This window comes from Chrysochloris asiatica, unplaced genomic scaffold, assembly GCF_000296735.1.
Source record: "Chrysochloris asiatica unplaced genomic scaffold, ChrAsi1.0 scaffold00192, whole genome shotgun sequence".
In the NCBI taxonomy this organism is placed as follows: Eukaryota; Metazoa; Chordata; class Mammalia; order Afrosoricida; family Chrysochloridae; genus Chrysochloris; species Chrysochloris asiatica.
The window spans coordinates 1,455,396-1,460,993 of record NW_006408710.1 but is presented as its reverse complement, the minus strand read 5'-3'; the positions used below and the strand labels follow the sequence as shown (position 1 = coordinate 1,460,993).

General features: G+C 40.6%; 1 pseudogene; it reads right to left on the bottom strand.

The window, feature by feature from the left end:
- Window positions 1–290: 290 nt before the first annotated feature.
- On the bottom strand, window positions 291–827 carry LOC102815892 (annotated as a pseudogene).
- Window positions 828–5,598: the final 4,771 nt, after the last annotated feature.

The following is a 5,598-nucleotide window of genomic DNA, read 5'->3' as shown; positions in this document are numbered from 1 at the left end:
AGCCATTTCTGTATTACTTTTAGTAAAACTTTAGTCGCATGGGATATCAAAGATATCGTCTGCATTCTAACCCATAGTGACCCTATATAGGGTTTCTGAGGAGTGGCTGGTAAGCTTAACCCATGGACCTTGCAGTTTGATCCAATTTTGTAGTCCAGTGCATTATTCCATAGCACCACACCAGGAATGATACAAGGAAGGGAAGAATTTGTCCAAATATTATGTTAAAATTTTGCAGTAAATTTGAGATAAAATTAAGTCATGAAAGTACAGGGAATTTGTTTAGGTCTTCAGTCTTTTTGTTTTCTGGCTATAGGTTTATTTAACACAAAACAATTTCCACCAATTTTATTGAAGTGACTGACCAAGTCCATGCCAAATCCACCTTGAAACTGAAATTCGGTTGTTGACCCAGCCCTGGCTTTGGCTTTCTCATCGGCACCAGGAGCCCCAAGGCTCCGTCTGTGTGTGTCTCTGTCAGCTTCCCCCGAGTCAGTCATGCAAGTCGTTTGCCCTGCAAACCTTGAGGTTGCGGCCAGCCAGCGTGGCAGGTACATCTCAGGGGGCAGGTGGAGAGAATCGTGAAGGTAGTTGATACCCTCGTTGGTAAGGTACCAGTAACAATATATCCTGGCAAACTATTCCTGGATGTAGCTTGGTGACTTCAGAGACTACATGGCCTTCATGATGTGCAGATTGGGCATGTTCTTCAGTGCCAGTCCAGGGTACTTTGGCATGTGGACAGCCTTCTTGGCCACCATCATACCCTCCTTAAAGGGGAGCTCATAAATGGCAATCCGATTCTTCTTAGGCATCAGCAGCATCATGGCTGCTGTGACTGGATCCAGGATTGGGAAGGAAAGATTTTCAATCTTTTTAATGCTATTTTTGGCTTTCCTATGGGTTCAAAAAGGAGCTCTGGTAGTGTAGTGGTTACGAATCGGGCTGCTAATCTCACGGTCAGCAGTTTGAAACTACCAGCTGTTCTGCGGGAGAAAGATGAGGCTTTCTGCTCCCGTAAAGAAATACAGCCTCAGAAACCCTGTACAGGGTCGTTGTGAGTCGGAACCGACTCCACGATACATAACAACAACAATGGGTTCAAAATAATGTATGGAATGCTTTCACCTTTATAAGACAAGAAACAAATAGAAGAGCAATGATGCACAAAGTTTACTTGCAAAGTTTCAAAATAGTTTCCTTTAATATCCAATGTATATACAGATTATGGGGATGTGAGGCTCTGTAAGATAAACACTGGACTGTGAACCAAGGAGTTGGCAGTTTGAGCCCGCCAGTCACTCCTCTGGAGAAATATGAAGCTTTCTGTTCCTGCAAATATTTAAAACCTTGGAAACTCTTTACTGGGAGAATCTGAGTTGGAATTGACTTGATGGTACTTAATAATAACAACACATACAGATTACAGCCCAGATAGCAGAGTGCACATAATAATCACACAACAGGTCCTCTTGTTGGAATTAAGCTTACTCAGGAGATGGTAAAAATTTCCCCTTTTATAAAATGTCCATACACTGAATACAATCCCTGGTTTATTTCTGAAGTATTTCATTTGGATTTTATTATTTGATCTACAAGGATGGAGGCAAATATAACGCGAAAAAGGTGAACCTTTGTAAAATATCTCTGAATCTAAGAGCGGTGTTGCTAGATTACTGAAAACCAAACTCACTTCCATAGTCTATTCCTTCTCATGGCAGCTCTCTAGGACACAGTAGAACTGCCCCATTGAGTTTCCAAGGCAGACTGTCCATCTTTCTCCTGGTTTCGAACCTTCAACTTTTGACGTGCTTAAACATTCCACCCCACCAGGGCTTCTAAAGTATAAGTAGAGGTTTTCTCCTTTGTCTCTGTTTTGGCAACTTCTAAAGCTAAAAAGAATATGTAACAAATACCCTCACCTTCTAGAGAGAGACCCTTGATCGTGGTCTGAGTCCTGGTGTGGTGTTGCAAGATAAGCACTGGCCTGCTAACCACAAGGTCAGCAGTTCAAACCCACCAACTGCTCCTCAGAAACCCTATACAGAGCTGCTATGAGCTGACAACACTTAACAAAAAACAACAACAAAAATAAATGCTGTCCCTCTTAATCCATTGCCTACTCAATCCAAAACCTGTTACTATCAAGTCGATTATAACTCAGCGATCCTATAGGATAGAGTAGAACTGTCCCTCGGGTTTTCAAAGCTGTCATCTTTACCAAAACAGACTTACGTTTTTCTCCCACAGGATGGCTGGGAGTTTGAACCACTGACCTTTCAGTAGGCAGGCAAGCACTCAACTACTGTGTCATCAGGCAACCTTACCTACCTGTGATTATGTACCAAAGATTTAAGAATTCACTAGAAGGGTGAAGAATTTTGTGAAACCTATGTCTAGTCTTTCTCTATGTTTTCTTCACCAATTTCAGGCCAAGTGAGGGAACTTAGATCTTGATGTGCAAGGAATTTAGAAACCAAAGACATTGGCTCTCAATTGAAAAAATACCAAGGCAGGAGGATGGCTGGAATTCATCGTGATGGTTGAACAAGGAACTAGTGTGAACAAAACAGATGTTGGAAGGCACGTGCCCCTAGTAAAAGATCCCCCCACATGGTTTGCCTACCAAGGGCTGAGAGATCACAACACTAAGAGATTATAGTAAGATAACCGCCAGAAACAAGAGTTAAGATCAATTTTGTACATTGCCAGACAGCTGAGATATTATCCATGTCACTAAAGAGCATTATAAATAGTTCTTACTGGATTCTTTAAATAATCTACAAAATCCCCCAAGGCAGAGAGACCAGCATTTGAGTATCTACCTCAGCTAGAGGGCACTGGTTCTAGGTAACAACTCTACCAATTAGTAACTGTCTTTAAAGACCCTATTTCTCCTTTCTGGTTCTACACCATCAAGGGGGAGCCAGAGATAACATAGTAGATGAGGGAGAAAGAAAGAATATTAAGATGGAGAAGCCCACCTTCCCTACTATAGGTTTCAGAGCTCCAAGTTAGGAGAGAAAGCTTATCAGTATGAGGAGCTGGGGAAAGATCTTTTACGTTATGGGTCTTCTTTAAAAGCTCAAACTTAACTTCTGTATACCTGAAAATGGGTTTACCAGAAATTGTTGTCCAAGGGTAGGGAGAAACATTCAACATAGCACTTTTAAAAATGATTGTTAATGAACAAATACAAAGAAAACAATTGTGAAAAACATTTCACACGTCCATTCCTATGACTCCAGCTCACCGGATCAACACGTATATGAAATTTTAAGTTGAAATCCAAAACTTTTATCCATTTATTGCATTGTCAGTAATGAAGGAGACTCAGTTCTAGAATGTTCTTTCTAGCTCAGGAAATCCTCATCTGAGGCTTATCATAAGTTAGTAGGTGCAATGGTACCTCAAATTAATGGTATCATTTTATTATTAGCATAGGAGAATATTTTTCATTTGCATATATACTATGTGTGTGTTAAGTACTGTGGAGTTGGTTCTGACTCACAGTGACCCCGTACAGGGTTTACAAGGTTGTAAATCTTTACGGGAGCAGAAAGCTATACATCCTCTATTAATTATTTTCATATAAATTTACATGGGGTATTAAAGAAAAGAAATGAACTTTTTTCTCTATTTGATGCAATTACTGCAGTAATTGCTGGTTTGTCCTTTATGTAATTTTTTTTTAAAAAAAACATAAGAACATTTAAAAACGTATCAAAACTCCAAGCGCCAACGTTTTCCTTTTAATTTCTCTACTTTGGAAATGTGCATCAACAATGCCACTTTTGTTCTTCCTTCTCTTATCTCGGAATGACTGGTGTTTATATGTTTGATCGTTTCTCCCATCTGGAGTTTATTGTTGAAGGCTTCGAATTTGATAAGTGTGAGTTGAGTATAATAATGCCACTAGGCAAATCCTGTTATACGTGAGGCTTTATCGCTTTTAGCAATTTTCACATCTAGTTCAAAGCAAAGCACATTTTCATGCTCTAGTAAGGAGCTTTGGTAGCGTAGTGGTTACGAATCGGGCTGTGAACCTTAAGGTCAGCGGTTTGAAACTACTAGCCGCTCCGCGGGAGGAAGATGAGGCTTTCTACTCCCGTAAAGATTTACACCCTCGGAAACCCTGTACAGGGTCGCTATGGGTCGGAACCGACTCGACGGCACTTAACAACAACAGTAAAGACTGAAGATTCTTTTCCTTACAAAAAGAATCCAAAATTCCTCTTTTTCTAAGTATTAAGCTTCCTGAGCTCAGCTCTTTTTTTCTCTGCCACAGTCCCTCCCGACTACAATTTACACACCATCTATCGTCAGAGATGCAAGCTGCTCAACAATTCGTTAATGTCCAAGAAAGGCCATCACCTCTGAATCATATTTTCCCCAAACATAAATCCTTGGGTCAACAAAGGAAAGTGGTATTTTTCCATTTCCATAATTCCTGTTATTTTAAGTCTATCCTTTAACCAAAGTGGCTTTCTGTGTCTTTTTCCTTGATAACTCACAGGTTCAAATGCAAAAATTTATTATTATAAGGAGCAATTATGAGGTTCAAAGCATACTGTGTGCATTCCATGCTCCTAGCTTCTGGTACTGATCTATGGAATGAAATACTTGTGGTTGTCTACTTGCATGAAGTGGATGGGATCCAACTGCTGGTGGTAGGAGGCTTAATGAATGTCTGCCTTGGTCAGACCCAACTGGGACCTAGCGTCATGGGAGGTTGCCCAAGTGCCATATTGCAGGCATCTCTAAAACAAACTTTTGACCATGTAACTTACTCATTCCAGTTACTCTTCAACGTCAACAATGGCAACCACAAAACTGGGGGCTTGGGGGCGCATGGCTTTGCTGATTTTCTTACCTTAAACATTATTCTGGGTTGCAAGATTTCTAGAGCTCTTCCCACAAACCTTTGAAGTAGACAAACCATGGGCCTGTTCTACACCTTTTATTTTGACTTTTGAAGTGCAGAAAGTCTCCCATTAGAAGAAAGTCCCCCTTACTTAATGAGATTTTATATTTACATGACAAAACAAAGATCCAAAAGGACCTTCTTAGGTGGCCAATTTCCTTACTGTCCCTGTTTACTATTGTGTAAAAGTAGGACAGTTGTTGTTGTAGTAAAGTGCTGAGTTCTGACTCAGAGTGTTCCTGTATTGGGTTTCCAAGGAGCAGCTGGTGGGTTTGAACTGCTGACCTTGTGGTTCAAACTAACCTTGCCAACCAATGAGTTATCCTGCAGTGCCCCACCAGGACTCCAGAGTAGGGCAGAACAGCTTCCATTTCTGTGATTCAGAAATATGTTTATGATTCTTTGATTACAGCAGGCTAGTTACTTACTTCTGTACATTGTTTGTCTCCCCTGGAATACTGAAGACTTTTTGAGGACAATTTATCCTATTGATCGTTATTTGCCTCGCTCCTAACATGTGGTAAATTGTTGCTGTTGTCCTTGTTCTTGGGTGACATCAAGTCTATTATGACTCATAGCAACCCCATGTGGCAGACTGTAACCGCCCCATAAAGTTTTCTAGCCTGTAAGCTTTTTGGAACAGATCAGCAGGTCTTTTTATCTACAGAGCCACT